Source organism: Hyperolius riggenbachi, chromosome 2 (genome assembly GCF_040937935.1).
Source record: "Hyperolius riggenbachi isolate aHypRig1 chromosome 2, aHypRig1.pri, whole genome shotgun sequence".
In the NCBI taxonomy this organism is placed as follows: domain Eukaryota; kingdom Metazoa; phylum Chordata; class Amphibia; order Anura; family Hyperoliidae; genus Hyperolius; species Hyperolius riggenbachi.
Window position 1 is genome coordinate 64,208,212 of NC_090647.1, and position 21,187 is coordinate 64,229,398.

The window sequence follows — 21,187 nt, forward strand, 5'->3', positions numbered from 1 at the left end:
TTTGATTGGCTCACAGTGAGGGGGGGTCAGGAGCCAATGAAAACAGCTCCTGACCAATGTATGTAACTCCACTGCCTTTATATAGGATATCTGTGCCGGCAGGGATGCGCTATTGCTTCCCATGCACAGGAGCCACCAACATTTATGGTCAGTTCACACTTGTCGTAAAAACGTATATATCCGTGGCTCCGTTTTTGGGCCCGAACCAGAACAGGAGCCACGGATACCAATGTTATATTTAGCAGCTGTCTTCACTCACTTTCAAAATGGATCTGTGGGCAATCCGGGGGATCCGTTTTGAAAAACTGAACGGACGGTGCAGATTTGTAGGATTTTCACGGACCCCGGATACACGGAGGGGTACTGAAAACCTATGCAAAAACGGACCTCCCTCTACACAGGCAGCTTTGGACACAGAAACGGATCCGTTTTCTGTGTCCCAGCCCTCTGTGGGTGGGAAGGGAGCCGCCATGCTGGAGGGGGTATCAGCCAGGAAGGGGGCCAGCGTGCACAGCGGTGGGGAGGGGGGTGCCCCCCTCACCTGGGTCCCCCCTTCCCCGCTCCCCCTCCAGCTAGTTTCATTCCTCATCAATCATTTAAAATCAATTTAGTGGCGAGCAGGGAACGTACTTCCTGCAATTAAGTAAGGGCGGCATTGCAGGAAGTGAAGCGGCAAGCGGTGGAACGCAAGGAAGTAAGTTCCCTGCTAGCGCTTGCTGCTAAATTGATTTTAAATGATTGATGATGAATGAAACTAGCTGGAGGGGGAGCGGGGAAGGGGGGACCCATGTGAGGGGGGGACCCCACTCCCCACCGCTGTGCCTGCTGCCCCCATTCCTGACTGCTACCTCCACCAGCATGGTGGCCCCCTCCCCACCCGCAGAGGACTGGGGATTAGTTTCCACGGACTAGAAACTTATGCTGGAAATACGACATTTTGCCAAAAAATGGGGAATTTTTTTTTTTTTTTTTTAGAAAAACGGATCTGTTTCAAATGGATCCGATCTGCAACTGGACAAATGTGGACCTACCGTAAAACTACACTGCATCAGGTTTAGGCAGCCACAAGTGCAGAGTAGAGGGCTGTAGAGTCGGTAGAAAAATCATCTGACTCCTCAGTTTATGAATCCACCATATTCAGGTACCCAAAAACTTCTCGACTCCGACTCCACAGCCCTGGTTTTAACTATCGACAGCCACGAGAAATGTGTGTGTGTGTGTGTGTGTGTGTGTGTGGTCATTTCTCTTGCAACCAACAATGTTATCAATAAGCTTATTTCTGTTACTTTTATTCTGTGTTTAATGTTTTAAAGCACAGATGTAAAGTTTAAAAAAAAAAAAACACAATATCTATGAAAAATACTCAAATGGTAAAGAGAGAGTAGACATTTTTCTTTGTACCTTTATAACGACCCCAGACCCCTTGAGAGACATAACAAACTCCCCTTTGACTCTGCTGGTAGGCTTGGTTTTGGTGAAGATGCTCTCATTTTATGTAGGACTTCTTCCCCAGTGATTTCCCTCCAACCGTATGTAAAGGATTACTTTAAATATTTTTTCCAAGCTTTGTAAGTTGTGTCAGTACATCTTTCATTTCTGTCCCAGTGCGGAGAGGTAACATATGGTAAGAATGAGAGAGCATATGGAACGTGACACCTAAGTCACAGAGAGTAATGCAAATGTTCCTTTTCCCGGGAATCATTTGCTTTAATGTCCATGTGGATTTGCCCATGCATGCTCCAAGTATGTCAGGCTTGTGTCTGGATTATCCCAGGCCGCTCTTCAGGGGTCTTCAACACAAATCTCATTTGTAGCCTCGGCTAATGTGCCTTTCCTCTGTTCCGCCAGTCTAATATGTCTTCACTAGCGTTCTGTCTCTCTGCTCACCGTGACAAATCTCATTCTGAAAGGCAGAGCAGTGAGATCATCGAAAGTAGTATTTATAGTCTATCTTACTCTTATATCATTTCTGTACAGCGGGATCTTTTACTACTTTGGGCAGGTCAGAACGAGACAAAGACGGTGGCTTCCTAAATGTTTTCATCATGTTGGGATTGGTGGACCCAGTCAAGATATGGTGGGGATGAAAAACCAGCAGGATCGTTTTTTTGGTGGACTAATAAGGGAAACTTTAAGCCCTCTACTAAAAACATTATTCAGCAATGTCCCCGTTGTCTGGAACTCAAGCAACCAGATGTCTCAACTAACCGGCATGCCTGAGGGGACAACAGGGACAGAGTTTTGGGGGTTGTAGAAAGTGAACAGAGGCGCCAAAAGGATAAAATATGCTAAAATGGTTAAAAGTGTAAAGCTGGCCATACACTGGCCCGATTTGCGCCCGTTTCGACAGCAGATTCGATCACTGGGATCGAATCTGCTGCCAATCGTTCACGCTACACACCGAATTTCGATCCATTTCGTCCGATCCCGTCGATCGTGCCGTGCGGAAAATAACCGTCGATCGCCCGCGGGTAAAGAGCGCATCGCTAGCGGCGCTCGAGTGCCCGACGACCGACGCAATAGAGCCCGCATACATTACCTGCTCCGCCGGCGCGACTCCAGTCCCCCGGTCACCGCTGCTCTGTCTGCGCTCTGGTCTCCAGGTCCGGCATGCCTCACTTCTTCTAGCCCGGCAGGAAGTTTAAACAGTAGAGCGCCCTCTACTGTTTAAACTTCCTGCCGGACTAGAAGAAGTGAGGCATGCTGGACCTGGAGACCAGAGCGCAGACAGAGCAGCGGTGACCGGGGGACTGGAGTCGCGCCGGCGGAGCAGGTAATGTATGCGGGCGGGCGGGGGCAGCAGCAGCAGCACCACCACAACAGATTGTGAACGGTTTCAGGCTGAAATCGGTTCACAATCTGTTTGCTGTAAAGGCAGCCATACGATCCCTCTCTGATCAGATTCGATCAGAGAGGGATCTATCTGTTGGTCGAATCTGATGGCAAATCGACCAGTGTATGGCCACCTTAAGTGTACTCTCGTTAGTCCAGTACATACTACACTATATTGGGCTCTTCCTTTCTTCTCCACAGAGTTCTGGGGGTGTTTTGTAGGCATTAAAATACTCACTGAGCCTCCATCCATGTTTTGTAGCCTTCTTGTAGCTACTAGAGGTCTCCTACTGGCTTCCAGCTTCTGTGCACGGCTCCCGTTGTGTCAGGTGACACGCCGACTTCCATGCACGGAAGATGCCACCAGGAGCCCGCTAAGAGCAACAGGAAGGCCACAAGACTTGGCTGGAGGCTCGGTGAGTATTGAGGGGAGGGGGTTGTGTTTTTTTTTTTCTTTACTGCAGGCATACAAAACGCATACGCGTTTTTTATATGATTTTTTTCATGCGGCCCATAGACTTCCATTAGCGGCAAAAACGCAGTGTTTTCCCACAACGGTTTCGTTTCTGCTAAGTGTGCACCTAGCCTTAAATGGAATTTTGGTTGTCACACATTTTTTGTGGATCACCACTGGAAAGATAAACTCATTTTGTGCTGTTGGCATCAGTACTCAGTGTAACAGGAAGTGAGGAGAAGTCTCCCCGGATCAGGACTCGCTTTGTCAAATCCTGCAAAAAAGTTATAAGTTTAAGGAAAACCTGTCCAAAAAGCTTTGGTGTTCCTACAAGCTGTATTTGGCCACGGCACAGCCACTGGACATCTGTTCTTCAGAGGCCATTGTCGGATGTAGGTCTTAGAAGACGTGTTTATTTTCAGACAGGTCAGGGTTCCTATACCTCTCAGAGGATCACATTGTTCCCTTGCCAGCAGTTCTTTGGTCTAAGTGCTGCTGATGTATACACACATATTCTGCCTCACACTATCACATCAGTTCTCCTCTCTGGTACTGGAGCTCTGTGCTGTATTGATAAAACTTTTAAAGAGGAACTTAAACCAATGATTGAACTTCATCCCAATCAATAGCTGATCCCCCGTTCCCACAAGAAATCTTTATTTTTATTTTTTTCAAACTGATCATCATACAGAGCCTGTATTTTATGTATTTATATATTACACAGCGCTGTACAGAGTATATTGTCCTGTCACTAATTGTCCCTCAGAGGGGCTCACAATCAAGTCCCTACTATAGTCATACAGTATGTCTATGCATGTATCATGTGTAGTGCATGTGTCATAGTGTATGGCCAATTGAGGGGGAAGCCAATTAACGTATCTGTATATTTTTGGGATGGGGAGGAAAGCAGAGTGCCCAGAGGAAACCCACACAGACATGGGGAGAACATACAAACTCCTTGCAGATGTTGACTTGGCTGGGATTAGAACACTAACCTCTAGGCCCAGGTGCTGCCCAGTATGGTGGATATTGTGAAGAAATCCCTCCTACAGTGTGATGTCAATTTACTGTCTGTAAACCTAGATTCATTGGGTGCTTCTAGCTGCCCAAGCAAACAGTATCTGTGTGTGTGTGTGTGTGTGTGTGTATATATATATATATATATATATATATATATATATATATATATATATATATATATATATACACACACGCAGTGCTGTTTAGATTATATTGTCTAGTCACTGTCCCTTAGAGGGGCTCACAATCTAGTCCCTACCAGAATCATATGTCTATGAATGTATGGTGTAGTGTATGTATCATAGTCTAGGGCCAATTTAGGAGGGGAGAAGCCAATTAACTTATCTGTGTGGTTTTTTTTTTTTGGGGGGGGGGAGGAAACCGAAATTGCCCTGGGGAAATTCGAACCGGGGACCCAGCACTGCACGAGAGTGCTAACCAGTACACCGTTCTGCTCAGTCAGCCGCCGTTCTCCTCGAATCCTCCCCAGCAGTAGAACACATGCTGCTCATATATATAAAACAACCTTTGTCTATCACAATGTTAGTGGGTGTGTTTATAAATAATTGCAGTTGGTGGGTGCTGTCTCCTTTTCTTCATGTCTTCCAGTAGTAAAGATGATCACCTGAAGGCTCAGGGATGGATCAAACAACATGCAGCAATGATACTGCGAGATTCAATTATAACTTGGTATAATTTCTTTATTTTTATTTATTTCTCATTTTGCAATGTACTGATTTATTTTTGTCTATTTTTTTTGTTATTTATATCACACTGTACTATGTAAAGTGCTAGGGAAGATGTCTGAGCAATGTAAATGCATAATAATAATGGCACAAAATGGAACAAAAACATCTCAGACATTGATGAGCTTGCCTGTATGCATGTTGTGTCTACACCCACCTGCAGCACAGTATAAGGACAACCAGTGGCATAGCTACAGGACGAGGGACCTCAGGGCAGGCTGTAGACCTAGGCCAGGGGTCGGCAACCCGCGGCTCCGGAGCCGCAATCGGCTCTTTTTCCCCTTTGCCGCGGCTCAGTCCCGGCTCCGGTGCTGCAGGGCTGCCCATTCTGACACTACACCGGTAGTGGGTGTCAGTGGTTGCGGCGCGCGTGTGACGTTTGCGCGTGTGACGTCACGTGTGCTGCCGCTGGCCGGCAGCCTATCAGAGAGGCCGCCAGACCAGTGCAGGGCTTCGGGCGGCCATTTTCCCGTAGCCCTGCAGTGTAGTGCAGGCAGGACGTGACGTCGGGAAGGAAGAGGAGCCGACGGAGTTGCGCGCCACAAGGAGGTCGGGACCGGAGGTCGGGACAGGAGGAGATCGTGACAGGAGGTCTTCTTACTAGGTGAGTAAATGGGGTTTTCTTTTCAGATCTGCTGAAGGATTTGTGCGTATTGGGGTCATTTCTGCTGAAGGATTTGTGCATATTGGGGTCATTTCTGCTGAAGGATTTGTGCATATTGGGGTCATATTTGCTAATGATTTGTGCATATTGGGGTCATATTTGCTAATGATTTGTGCATATTGGGGGTCATTTCTGCATATTGGGGTCATATCTGCATATTGGGGTCATATCTGATAACGATTTGTGCATATTGGGGGTCATTTCTGCATATTGGGGACATATCTGCTAACGATTTGTGCATATTGGGGACATATCTGCTAACGATTTGTGCATATTGGGGACATATCTGCTAACGATTTGTGCATATTGGGGACATATCTGCTAACGATTTGTGCATATTGGGGACATATCTGCTAACGATTTGTGCATATTGGGGACATATCTGCTAACGATTTGTGCATATTGGGGACATATCTGCTAACGATTTGTGCATATTGGGGACATATCTGCTAACGATTTGTGCATATTGGGGACATATCTGATAACGATTTGTGCATATTGGGGACATATCTGCTAACGATTTGTGCATATTGGGGTCATATCTGCATATTGGGGTCATATCTGCTAACGATTTGTGCATATTGGGGACATATCTGCTAACGATTTGTGCATATTGGGGACATATCTGCTAACGATTTGTGCATATTGGGGTCATATCTGCTAACGATTTGTGCTTATTGGGGTTATATCTGCATATTGGGGTCATATCTGCTAACGATTTGTGCATATTGGGGACATATCTGCTAACGATTTGTGCATATTTGGGACATATCTGCTAACAATTTGTGCTTATTGGGGTTATATCTGCATATTGGGGACATATCTGCTAACGATTTGTGCATATTGGGGACATATCTGCTAACGATTTGTGCATATTGGGGTCATATCTGCATATTGGGGTCATATCTGCTAACGATTTGTGCATATTGGGGTCATATCTGCATATTGGGGACATATCTGCTAACGATTTGTGCATATTTGGGACATATCTGCTAACAATTTGTGCTTATTGGGGTTATATCTGCATATTGGGGACATATCTGCTAACGATTTGTGCATATTGGGGTCATATCTGCATATTGGGGTCATATCTGCTAACGATTTGTGCATATTGGGGACATATCTGCTAACGATTTGTGCATATTGGGGACATATCTGCTAACGATTTGTGCATATTGGGGTCATATCTGCATATTGGGGTCATATCTGCTAACGATTTGTGCATATTTGGGACATATCTGCTAACAATTTGTGCTTATTGGGGTTATATCTGCATATTGGGGACATATCTGCTAACGATTTGTGCATATTGGGGACATATCTGCTAACGATTTGTGCATATTGGGGTCATATCTGCATATTGGGGACATATCTGCTAACGATTTGTGCATATTTGGGACATATCTGCTAACAATTTGTGCTTATTGGGGTTATATCTGCATATTGGGGACATATCTGCTAATGATTTGTGCATATTGGGGTCATATCTGCATATTGGGGTCATATCTGCTAACGATTTGTGCATATTGGGGACATATCTGCTAACGATTTGTGCATATTTGGGACATATCTGCTAACAATTTGTGCTTATTGGGGTTATATCTGCATATTGGGGACATATCTGCTAACGATTTGTGCATATTGGGGTCATATCTGTTTTATAATGGTTTTGCGGCTCCCAGTTTTTTTTCTCTTTTCGGAAACGGGTCCAAGTGGCTCTTTCATTCTTAAAGGTTGCAGACCCCTGACCTAGGCTCCTCCAGCATCAAAAAGCAGCTAAATTATCCAAATCAAATTGTCCCCAAGGTAGTCTTTCCTCCATCAGCGCAGAATATAAAGAAACTGGATTTGGCAAAAACCAGGACGACATTACATCCTCAGCTTCTGAAAATGAAATCTGTGCTGGGAAAGGATTTGGGAAATGGCTACAAATGTCAGAGTTTAAACCAGAGCGGATAAATGAATATAGACTTTCTGAGCCAGTCTGTTCAATCCAGGCGCTAATAGGGATCTCCTTTAGGATCCAGCTCTAATGACAGAAGAGAGAAGACTAAAAATGGCAGCTGTACTTTTCATGGAGACTTGGCTACTTAGCGCTAGGGATGCTCATTCGGATTCCGTGGAAATGCAATTTCCGAAATTCCGATCGGAAATTGCATTTCCGCATCGGAATGCGGAAATCTGTAATGCAAGTGCGGTAGGCGGATTTCCGCCGGAAATCTCCACCGGAAATCGTGGAAAATTCTGCCGACTTTAACATCGATTTTCTCAAAAACCGCTTAAGTCGGCGGATTTTTACTGTAATGTAAAATGCAGAAAATCTGCATCTGCCTATTTTCGGCATTTTACATTACAGTAAAAATCAGCCGACTTTAGCGGTTAATAGCTAAGCCCCCGTAAGTCCTAGAAACACCAAATTTTTAGGATTTATGAAACAGAATCTTGTGAACAAGATGCAAAAAAAGTTTTTAAAAAGACCTTATAGTTTCTGAGAAAATCGATGTTAAAGTCAGGCGGAAGTTCCACGATTTGCGGCGGAAATTCCGCATTGGAATGCGGAAATTGGTAGCGGAATCGGTAATTGGCAATGGCGGAATGCGGATTTACCGCGGAATCGGAAATTGGCATTTCCGACCATCCCTACTTAGCGCTGCGGATTTCTTATAGTGGACCTGAACTCTTGTAAAAGACAGAAGGAAAACCTAGAGAAATGCACCCTGTATGTAGTTAGAGAGTTTAGCCTGTCTAATTTCCCCTCATCTGTCACTAATCTCACATGTAATTTGGTCTCTCAGCTGTGTCAGCTGCCTGCCATGGCAGTGAGCTCATTTGTAAACACAGGATGTTAACCCTATCTTCCATGAAAGCAGGAAGTAGATCTGTTGCAGCTTTATTGCAGGATTTGTATCAGCTGTAACAAAGAAATGTTTTTCTGTAAAGGTTATTATGCTGTTGCTTATCTTTTAGAGCAGAGAGGAAGTTCTTAGTTCAGGTCAGCTTTAAGTTACCACAAAGCACATCCGGAATCGCCAATCCCAGTCGGTGCCGGATAACCGAGATACTACTGTATATGAAAGTGGTCCTGCTGCGTTTGATTGGTCAAGCACATACACATGCATGCTGCGCGGGTACTTTCCGCCACCTCTGGGCGGTCATGGAGGTAGTTAAACATTGATTATATGTAAGTAGCCCCAGAACCTGCATAACTTAGGCCTGGAACCCACTACAAATCGCTAATCGCAAGCGCTAGCATTTTGTATGAGCGTTTTGTAAGTGATTTCATGAGCGTTTTCTGGCGATGTTGGTAGCGAATTTAAAAAGTGTAAGCGTTTTGCCAGTGATTGTGTAGCGATTAGCAATTAGCGTTTTTAATTCTGATTGATCCTTTCAATTAATTTAAATTTTTTTACAGTTTGCAGTAATTTCAAAACGCTAGCAAAATCGCTGTGTAGGTTTTGACGAGCGATTACACCAGCGTTTATATACTTTACATTGCAGAAACGCTAACGCTAAACACTAAAAATGCTGCATGTCCTGCGTTTCAGATTTTGGTAATCGCAATCGCTGAAGCGGAATTTGACACACATCCATTAACATTAGCTGAACGTTTGGGGAAATCGCTAGCAATCTGAATCGCTCCCTAAACGCTCACAAAATTGCTCTCAGGGCTGTGGAGTCGAGGAGTCGGGGCAATTTTCGGCACCCGGAGTCGGAGTCGTTTGTTTCATAAACTGAGGAGTCGGAGTCGGGAGTCAGATGATTTTTTTGTACAAAATCCACAGCCCTGGTAAGTATTAGACTAAGGAGTCGAAGTCGAGAAGTCGGAGTCTGAGCCATTTTGGGTACCCGGAGTCGGAGTTGGAGTCGGAGTGGTGGTTTCATAAACTGAGGAGTCGGAGTTGGAGGCGGAAGATTTTTGTCCCGACTCCACAGCCCTGATTGCTCTACTGGGTTCCAGTCCTAAGACTTATCAGTAATCAACAGAACGAGTTTGTTACCGTCAGGGCTGTGGAGTCGGTACAAAAATCTTCCGACTCTGACTCCTCAGTTTATGAAGCCACCGACTCCAACTCTGACTCCGGGTACCCAAAAGGGCTCCGACTCTTCGACTCCAACTCCTTAGTCTAATACTTAGCAGGGGTGTGGATTTTGTACAAAATCATCTGACTCCCGACTCTGACACCTCAGTTTATGAAATCACTGACTCAGACTTCAACTCCGACTCCGGGTACTCAAAATTGCTCCGACTCCAACTCCGACTCCACAGCCCTGGTTACCGTGCCAGTGATGTCTTGGCTAAAATGTTCTTTTTGTTTTCGCCCTAACTCTGTTTTCTAGTGGCACTTGGCATCAGTAACCCATCGCAGGCTTGATGTCATTTTTATTTTGCAGTAGATGAGTCACTTGTTCTTGCTGATCTAATGCAAACCTTACGAATGCTACAAGATGTCATTTTCTATTGGAACCAGTTGTTGCACGCTTTGTCAGAAGGAAAAATCCTCCCGAGTATTTTGCAGCGAGAAGGGACGGCCTGTTGCAGTATCTTTGCTTGCTACGACTGTAGATTACAGTTGATGAGTCACAAGGAAAGTTTGATTGCTCTTTTGATGAACTATGTTGCTTGTTTCTTCAGTTGTAATGCTGACCACATGTGACTGCGATTTTATGTTGAGGCTTAAAAGTACAACTCTGTGTTTTTAGTAGCGGCGTGAGTAATGGCTTTACGGTTTCCATGTTAAATATGAAACATTTATCATTCTATGTGAAGATGAAAGCTGGACTGCAGGGTAACAGGAAAAAAATGACTGTTTAATCCCTCTTTGTATTCATCATAGGATGATTGGAAGCACTTATAATGCAACTAGTGTGAGTGCCTTATTCTGGCTATATGTCATTGTCATGCAGTCCCCCGTACAGCTGCAATTCACACTGGCCTATGCATGTCTTTAGTGCTGTAATCACAGTTCTTAGTGCATGAGGCACAGGAGACCACAGCTGGCGGAGTACACCTCATATCTATGATTGGTGGAAGGAGGTGAAAATGGAAGGGAAGTATTGGCTTAACTTCTGAGGAATGACCAACCAATAAGTTTTAGAGGTGATTTTATTTGGCACTTAAAGAGACAATGCGTTCCCCGGGTGACACCCCTGCTTCCTCAGGTCAATGTCGTGTCTTAGTTGGCTGTGTATATAGCAATAAGTACTTGTAGTATCAGCTTTGACCTCTTAGTTTTAAATATTCCCTCCAGAAGTCCTAACCCTACAAAGCCAGTTATGTGGGCGCCATGTATCACCCAATGCCTAACTTAAAGTGGATCCGAGATGAACTTTTACTCATTGCATAATTGTGTTCCTTTCCTATTGTTTATAGGGCATTCCTCAAGCCAAATTCTTTTTTGTTTTTGATTTAATACTCGAATTCCCTATGAACTAAACAAGCCACGCCCACAGGTTTTCAGAGAGCCAAGGCATTTTCAGACAGTAGCAAGGGCTCATGGGAGCTCAGTCTGGGCAGGAGGAGGGGGGATTAGGTTTTTTTCAAAGGCTAAGTGCTGAAGATGCAGATAAGCCTGCCTCTGTGTAATGTTTGCAAACAACATAGCTGCTGTCATTGTATCACAGGAAGAAATAATCATATTCTATGGAAGCTGTTTGCAGTTAGATTTGCTGTGTAAACTATCTAAACTTTAGATAAGATATATAGACAAGTTACTTGTTATAGTTAGTTTTTCATCTCGGATCCGCTTTAACAGGTACTTATTATAAACAAGTACACCTAAACCTAACATTACACTTAAAGTGGTCTGAAAGTCAGCATTTCTACTTTGCTCTAAAAGATTCCTCACAGCTTGAATGCTGCTATCCCAGAATTTTTCTTTAGCAGAACATCACTGAAATGGTTAAACAAACCACTTTGTCCTGCTATTCAGCTTCAAATCCACATCCAAACTGGAGATAACAGTATATTTGTTTGCATCCCAATGTTGATACCTGTGTGTAAACACAGTGTCACAAGTGAAAATGAGCTCTCTGTGAAGCTCTCTCTGCTTCAGGCACACACACAGTTCAGAACAGCTCATTAGAAGATGTTAATATATAATAAAAAGCAGTTTGAATAAAATACAATGGCAGGTTTCAAGGCAAGATAAACTACAATTTGGAAACTTGGAATTTTTGTAGACAGATAATATTACTTGTGCACAAAAGCAAATATGATAAATGTATGAGTAATAAAAAGGAGGAAAACACATTTTTATTAACCTCCTTGGCGGTAACCCCGTGTGTGACATGGGGTAAGCCGCCGGAGGGTGCCGCTCAGGCCCTGCTGGGCCGATTTACATAATTTTTTTTTTTTTTTGCTGGACGCAGCTAGCTGGACGCAGCCGATCGCCGCTATCCGTTGCGGTGCGCGCGCCCCCCCAGACCCCGTGCGCTGCCTGGCCAATCAGTGCCAGGCAGCGCTGAGGGGTGGATCGGGACTCCCAATGACGTCACAACGCCATGGCGACGGGGGAAGCCCTCCAGGAAATCCCGTTCTTTGAACGGGATTTCCCGATCGGAGATCGCCGAAGGCGATCGAAGCGGGCGGGGGGATGCCGCTGAGCAGCGGCTATCATGTAGCGAGCCCTGGGCTCGCTACATGATTTAAAAAAAAAAACTGCTGCGCTGCCTCCTGGCGGAATTTTTCATACCGCCAGGAGGGTTAAATGTTATGTCGGAGTTTCAGACCACTTTAACTACAACCTTTACCTTGCCAAATACCCAACACTAATTTAATACCCAACACTAATACTTTAAAAGGAACTTTAACCAAAGATTAAACATCCCAATCAGTAGCTGATACCCCCTTTCCCATGGGAAATCTTTAACTTTTCTCCCCTTAAGCCTCATCTACATGCGTAGATGAGGCTGCGATCCGGCGGCTCAATTAGCCGCCGGATCGTCTCTTCCGCGTACCCGCGCGTGCGCCGCATTCAATTCCCCGCTCGTGCCCGCTCGTCCCCGTCGCCGCCGATTATCTTTTGCTCGATTTCCTGCCATTGTCCCCTCGCGGGGAGCGAGCAGGGAATCGGCGGAAGCAAGATCCGTCCAGTTGGATCTTATCAATCGAGCCGCATCAGCGGCTCGATTGATAAGGAGCATCGCGGGCGCATCTACGTGTGTAGATGCGGCTTTAGATCATAAAGATGGGGGGGGGGGAGATCTGTACAACTGATATTGTGGTGAAACCCCTCCCACAGAGTGATGTCATAGCTATTGTCCTGACAGTTTCCTATCTGTGAACCTTGTTGCATTATGGGAAATCCAGCTGCCAAGCAAGCAATCTCAGTAAACAAACATTCTGCACAGATTACCTGGAAGAAGTAAAGAAGATGTCACCACCAGTGATACATTTTAGAATGAAAATCAGGGAGAGAAATGAATATGAATGAAATGAATAAGCAATTGTATTAATGATGTTATTTTTACTACAGTTCCTCTTTAACATAAATTGGTATTCTTCTCTTGTTGATAACAAAGGACTCCCCTCCGTCCATATCTGTGCATCATAATGGATTTCTTGAACATTGTTTTGATTTTGTTACATTGCTTGTATCCAGCTTTCCCTCCAGCAAGCTGAGTATTGGCGGTGCCTATTTTTGAAGTAGTGCAGACTCCTGGAGAGTTAAAATGTCTGCCTGCGCATCTAATTACACATTCAGGAAGAGGAGAGTTCCTGGGACATCAGGGGGCAGTTTAAGCACTAAAAAGTACAGATCTCGTCCTTGAGAAATATGGCTGCAATGTGAAGTGATGCATCTGTAGCTTTTCACTTCTGAAGCGACATCTATATACAGAAATAAGCATGTGTTTATGCAGTATTAACACCAATGTTAAATGTGCCTACTTTCTCTCTATCCAGTTTTGGTCAATGGGGTTTAATAAGCTAGTGCTGAAAATTACAGTCTCGCTGCCCATTCTCTCTTTGATACCCAATATTAGGCCATCAAGCTTCTGTGACTGTGAGAAGCAGCAGGAGAGGAGTGTGAGGAGAAAGGCCCAGCAAGTGCTTAGAAACTCAACAATCATAAAAAGCAGGAGTGGACTGCAATACGAGCCTAACTGGCAAACCTGGATTTTTAACACAAAGAGGAACTTTACTGAATATAACTTAAAGGAATTTTAACCAATGATTGAACTTCATCCAGTCAGTAGCCGATACCCCATTTCCCACGAGAAATCTTTACCTGTTCTCGAATAGAGCATCAGGGACATCTGTATGGCTTATATTGTGGCGAAACCCCTCCCACAGTGTGATGTCATGACCTGGCAGTTTCCTGTCTGTGAACCTAGTTATAGGGCCTGTACACACTGCTGCGCTTGCGCTGCGCTTTTCAAATCGCACGCGCTTTTTAATAGCAAGGTCTTTTGAAAAATAATGAAAATCGTGAAGACCTGTACACACTGGTGCGATGCGCTTTTTCTATTCTCATGAAGGCTTGCGATTTTAAAATCGCATGCGATTTTAAAAGCGCAGCAGTGTGTACAGGCCCATATTGTGGGAAATAACAGCTTTTTCCAACTGGCAAGCAAGCAGCATCTCCCTCTGTGCATAGAACTTTCAGTAACGGACGTTCACCTGGCAGAATTGTAGATGTCACTACCAGTGATACATTTCAGGAGGTAAATCAGGGAAAGGAAAGATTTTACAATGAGCAAACACTCACATCTTGATGGCACTGACAGGGGAGTAACAGCTACAAGCAGGGCTGTGGAGTCGGTACAAAAATCTTCCAATTCCTACTCCTCGGTTTCTGAAACCACGACTCCGACTCCGGGTGCCCAAAATTGCTCCGACTCCAACTCCGACTCCACAGCCCTGGCTACAAGCACACTTTTCTCTCATGGCTCTGGCTACCTTTACTTGGGGAGGGGGGTCTCTACTTAATACTGGGGACAAATCTAGATACCTATGGTGGGGGGAGGGGGGATACCCAATACTGATCAGAGCTGCTACCTTTCCTAGGGTCCATTTGTTTTCACATTAAACTATGTCTGCTTTCCCTGCCATTTCGACTGTGCTTGAAACCACCGCTCTTCCTTTCAATCTTTGGCGTTTCAAACTGGCAAACACTGTTTGTCAATCCATATATATGGTAATGGGGCATCTTTAGTGGGGAATTTATTCTGAAGTCGATGATTCTATAAAAAATGATAATCAGGCTGAAAAACGGCAATCTTTTCAGCTCCTCCTTACTTTTATGAATATGGCAATCTAAGAAAATAGTCAGTTTATGCAGAAATTACAATATTTTTTCTGGTAAACCAGCTGTTTGTCCTCAAAAAAAAAAAGAAAAAGGTTCCTAAAACCGTTTCTATTTCCCAGAGTTCTGCACAGTCATCTACCACTGCAGGGGCAAAGTAGGGACATATAATAGAAAGGACACAGAACAATTATATTGCGCTTTTCTCCTGGAAGTCTCAAAGCGCTTGAGCTGCAGTCACTAGGGAGGAGTGTTAGTTATAGGGAGTCTTGCCCAAGGTCCCCTCACTCAATAGGTACTGGCTTACTAAACACGAAAAGCCAAGGTTCAAACACTGGTCTCCTGTGTCAGAGGCAGAGCCCTTAAAGGACTTACGAGGTGAAAAACTGTATTTAAGATCAATACCTGTGAGCATTCTTGTTCTATGGGGGGCATCATCCGCACCCTCCCTTCCATTCCACACAGTTTCTGTAACTGTATTTAGACCCAGGTCACATCCCGGCCCCACAGCACGGGTCGTGCTAGCTTTCCCCACATAAGATGGCTGCCAGGATTGCAGCGGGAGCGCAGTCCGCATAGACGGGAGTGCGGATGCGCAGCTTTAATCCATATCCTTCTCAGTTTAGGTTCTCTTCAACCAGTGCACTATCCAGCCATAATGCAGTCCTTACGTAACCACCCATCCAGTTCATCAGTGGGGTACAGAGATGGAGAGCAGGTGAAGGATGAGTTACATATGATCTCCTAGATGCAGGATTTTAGGAATTTTTGCACCACACATTCGAGCACGACCGGTTTCGTACTTTCCTGTTTTTCTCCCATTTATTTCTAAGAGACGTCTGTATTTTCATTTATAATATTTGCAGACCCCTGGGAAAAGGTCTTCCTCAACAGCTGAGCTTCCTTGGCCTGCGTTTTTACACATTCTGCACTTTTCTCCATGAATTGTATTTTCACATTAACAAGAGATAAATTGGTCAAGGAAAGGTCAGTGTCTGAATGATCGAGCGAGACGACACGAGAGGCGCCCATACAGGACAAATATACACAGGAGATAATGCCATCAAACCTTTAGAGATGTAGGGGAGGTTTTCGCCAAGAAAAAAAACTTGAATGAATTAAAGTGGCACTCAAGACAAACTCTTGCTTTGAAAGGTCTAGTTCAGGTTCATGTTTTGTTTTGCTTTTTAATGCATATTGTATGAAATATATCATAAAAGGCAATGCGCAAATCATTTTTGCATTTTTTTTTCACCTGGCTGAGTATAGAAAACTGGCTTCCTGTGCCAGTGTCAGATTCTCCTCCCCCTATCCCATCATTATCAGCATGAGATAGTGTGGGAGGGGTCATCAGCCAGTCTTTCCCTCTGAGCTCACCTGAGTAACCCCCCCCCACTGACTCCTCCCCCTGCTGCTGACTCCTCCCTCTCTGCTGCTGCCATATTTACTCACGGTGCCCAGCACTGCAGCCGGAGATCTGCACAGTATTACCATCAGTTAATTTCTAGTTCCTTCCTGTTTATTGTACAGCAAAGCATCTGATGAAAGGTATGTGTGGCTTTTATAAACACGCTGGGAGGAAGAGTTAAATGCTTTATTACACACTCACCATTATAGTAACTATGTTCAAGGGAAAACAGTTCTTAAACACAGGCTTTAAATTAAAGAACTTGCCACTGGGAAAAATTTAATAACCTTAATTTACAAAGTAGCCTGTACAGTCCTCTTAAATGATATTTAACAATCATGGAATTATCATTTAAAGCAAACCTGAATCCAAAAAGGTTGCTATAATGAATTGTATGTGTAGTATAGATAATGAATAGAACATTAGTAGCAAAGGAAAGAGTCTCATATTTTTATTTTTAGTTATATAGCTGTTTTTTTATTATAACATTGCATCATTCTGTCATATTTGCAGTTTAGAAACTACGCTCTGTATTTTAAGCTATAAACAAAGCAGAAATAATGGCCCTTTGCACTTTCATGCAGTAAAACGTTATCTCAAGCTGTCTCTCGCTGTTTCCTGGCTGGTAAAGTGCTTCAGAAAACAGAACTGTATTGGACCTAGCGGGTCAAATAGCTCAGAGAAGCTCTTTTCCATGGATAACAACTGAAGTTTTTTTTTTACTTTTGTACTGGAAAATAACATGCACGTTTTTTCTTTCCTATTGTCCTATTTCTTAGCTGTACTACACATACAATTTATTAGCTCATAAGTTTATTTTCCCTTCATGGTTTGCTGTAAAGCGAACCCAACGAAAAAAAGAAAACAGTAGATAAATACCTATGAAGAGGGAAGCCTCTGCATCCATCAAAGGAACCCCCTGGGATCATTTCAGTGAGTTGCTCCACAGTTGCATTCTGATTGGCCTGCACCATACATTTTTAGTAATAACCCTAATAAATAAAACAACAGAAAAAATCTGTACACAGTCCCCATGGGAGCATTTCTGTAACTTCTGTACAGTGATGGTCATGTCTTGGAGATGTCATGGAGAAGCATGTGATCAGATTGGTCATGTGATCGATATGTAAGTCTCTGATTTGCTAGTCATGGTCATGTGCTAAAGCAGGATGTGATCACAGCCAATGAGAGCTTTTCAAATGTATCAGCTGAATAAACAACTCACATCCTTCTCCACGAGTTCTCCTAGACAGGACCATCTCTACCTCTGCATATTTTACAAATCTGACATAAAAAGATAATTTGCATATTTGGGAGTGGGGCATCATGGGAAACCACAGTTGCTCACTTAAAGCTGAATTATCGCAAATACCTTCTGTTTCAAGAAGGTAAAGTTACATTTACATAGTTACATTTACTTTGGACAGCGCCACGGAATATGTTGGCACTTTATAAATCAATAATAATAATAATAATAATAATTGAGCATTGCTTTTTAAGAGAGTGCTTTTTGGTCTCTTCTAGCCCTTCATACTTCCCTAGTGGTTCTGGGTCACCATGAGCTGGTTGGGTATTACTGGCCCAAGCCCTATCCCATAGAGTGATATCAATCCATACTGTGCACTGATGAGTACCAATAAGTCCGAAACAGGCTGGCTGTCTGTATGTTGGATTGGTGGGGCTCTGTAAAATGCATGCTACTGGCTCGCTATACACCAGCAGTTCTGGATGGCAGCCTGGCTTTCAGGGGCATAAAGAGATGATTTGCACATTTGGGAACGAGTAATGCATTTAAAGTGGGCCTAAACTCTTGCACAGGACAGATGGAAAACAGAGAGAGATGCACCTGTATGTATTTAGAGAGCTTAGCTCGTCTAATACCCCCTCATCTGTGACTAATCACAAGTGTAATTTGATCTCTCAGGTGTGTCAGCTGGCTGCTTTGGTAGAGCAGGATGTTAACCCTATGCCTGTTTCCATTAAAGCAGGAAGTAGACACACTACAGGTTTATTGCAGGAGTTATATCAGCTGTAACAAAGAAATGTATTTCTTTAAAGGTTATCATGCTGTTGATTATCTTTTAGAGCAGAGAGGAAGTTCTGAGTTCAGGTGCGCTTTAAAAGGGCAAGATGGCATTCTCCATAACTATGTACAGTGTTTGGAAAGCTTCTCTATAAGACCTTCACCCAACGAGATGGCTCTTGTGTCAGGATTTATATACAGAACATGCTGCCTAATAACGAAAGTGCTGCAGACACTGTACAATGTCCATTGAAGGGCAGGTTTAAAGGAATTACGTTGTAATTGGTAATTTGGTAGGTTGGGTTTCATGCCGGCTTCTCCTGGCACCGGAAGCCCCTCTCTGCATACATTGTGGAATGTCTGCGAGATAAGCCATTAAAATCAATCATGGATCATTTGAAGCAGATGTTGTTTTGGCTGTGGAAGGAATCGCTGAGTATTCTCTCTTTTCCTTCTCTGAAGAAGCCGGCTTATATTGGAGAGTTATTATGCTTAGCATGCCTAAATCTTCACTTTAGGACAAGCCACACATTCTATATCTGTTTTCCTGGAAGGAGATTGGCGGGACGCAGAGGCGCGAGGCCACTTAGCTGAAGGTGTGATCTTAGCAGGACGCCATGCTTTGTGGAATCAGGATAATAGAAATGTATCCTTGCTGTTGTAGGCTGCGGTGTAAAGCCGTGTTTGATATCGTGGTGAGCGTTTGCTGAGCCGTGGAATGCGGGTGAAGACAGTATAATAGAATCATAACAGAATATCAATTTATCTGTACTGCGAATCTTCATATACTGTATGTTTACGGTTCTGCGTTGTGACCTTTCAAAAAGGCGTGGCATAATAAGATTAGAGGCGCCTACACTCTATCCCCTATGCTAGTCGGGGATTTTGAAATGACCTGAGGAAACGGGCCATGACCTGTGAAACGCGTTGTCTCTAGATTGTAAGCCTTTGGGCAGGGTCCTCCTCCTTTTGTGTCCTACCTGATCATGCACCTCCATTACTGTGCACCCATGCTATGCATCTGAGTGAACCAAACTTGCCTAATCCCCATGCTCCATCCAGTGACTGACTAAGCATTACCTGGTACTCATACTGTGCTCTGTGATCTGGTTTTCTTGTATTCCTGTATTGTCATATTGCTGTATGTCACCCCTAAATATTGTCTGTAACCTAAACTGATGTCCAGCACCACGTAATATGTTGGCGCTTTATAAATACAATAAATAAATAAATACATAAATAAATCTAAACTTCTTTTGCAGTTGAACTGGTGTCTATATCATCTATATTGTAATGGCATTGCACTCCAGGCTAGACCCAGTGTTCTCCCCAGGCTCTTTTAGCCGGGGGCTCCACCCGGCTAGTTTTGCTGAGCACCCAGCTGTCATCGGCTCACCACGTCCTCTGCTATAAGCAGACTTGTGCAGAGACGCACCATCCCTGCATTCTGTCATCTCGCCCCCTCCGGCTACTTTTTTATGCCACCCGGCTGGAAAAAAATTCTGGGGAGAACACTGTAGACCCACCGAAAAGTTAATTACAGCAGCTGTGGGGGTGGGTTAAGGAAGGGTTAACTTACCCATGCTGCCGTCTGTTCCAAAGCGCTCCAGTAGCGTCGCACACTGTGCTCCAAGTTGCGTTCCACGTGGAATGCAACTTGGAATGCAACGTGTGATGCGATTGGAGCGCTTTGGAACAGACGGCAGCATGGGTAAGTTAATCATTCCTCACCCGTCCCCACAGCTGCTGTAATTAACTTTTCGTTTCTGAGTGGCTACGAGTAGGTAGCCACTCGGAACAGCATCTCTATATATTTGTAAAGAAGTGGCAAACGTTTTCATCCACTTTTGGGAATCCTGATTACCAATTCTATAATGCCATGTTAATAAAGATCTGAGTCTATCTTCTGTCGTTCCTCCCCATATTTCATCCTTGTGATAGCTCATCAAAGGAGCTTGACAAGTTATGAAAGTCCAGTAAACTCTGGATACCTATACTATTGCCATGACAACTGTGTCTCATAACCTATCTGTATAGTATATTCCCAGCAACCTGTAGTCCATTTTCAGATGATTGGGTTTCCTATAGGTCACAATTAATCCAGGTTCTTCATGCACAACAATATGGCCGTCCTCCCCCTCTCCTCCCCCACACTTCCATTTTTATTAGTTTTTAATTCATCTCCCGATACACCCGAGTTTTGGCGTCTTCCTCACAAAGTCCTTAATTTAGCGGGAAGTCTTGTGAGTTCCATTTTCACTGTGTTATTTCAGTATTTAATTATTTTAATCAATGGCAATTTAGCTCTGCAGGTCTCAGATGGCTGGAGAGAGCTTTGAGGGGGAGAATGACCTTTAGCGGAGCCGGAGAAGAAAAATGACACCTCCTGGCTTGAGGCCTTTTCACGTAAATGGATGATAATTCTCCATCTGAATTGGATCAGAATGCCGAGCTAAATTTAGATGGATAGCAATTACTATTATTGAACCTTATTTATACATTGCCTTCGTCTTCTCTCCTGAAGTATGAAAAACACGTTTAAAACCCCAAAGACTGTGAAGGGAACGCTTATTCTTTTTGTGTAGAGATGATGGAGGTTTTTTTTTTTCACCGCCGGTGAAATCAGCCCATCTTTGAAAGTAAACTGTTAAATTAATTGCACCATCAAGGTTACAAAAAAGTATTTTAAAGCGCTGCCTTAGGAGTGCTGTGGATCAGAGCGCTTTGTTTGCAGTAGGATTGGAGTTACATAGAACTAGCGGGCGGTCAGCCTAATTAGTAGCCAATACTACTTT

The 21,187-nt window shown here is 43.9% G+C and overlaps 1 protein-coding gene across 2 annotated transcripts in view; it reads left to right on the plus strand.

The window, feature by feature from the left end:
* ARHGAP42 (Rho GTPase activating protein 42) overlaps positions 1-21,187 on the plus strand; it is a 426,935-nt gene that overhangs the window by 125,840 nt on the left and 279,908 nt on the right. Inside the window, exon 1 of one of the 2 annotated variants that reach the window (XM_068266847.1) lies at positions 20,703-21,031. The exons of the other annotated variant lie outside the window; for it this stretch is intronic. The gene's annotated coding sequence lies outside the window, so the exon portion shown is untranslated. Of the gene's footprint in view, positions 1-20,702; positions 21,032-21,187 lie in introns of those variants that run through there. 2 annotated transcript variants of the gene reach the window in all.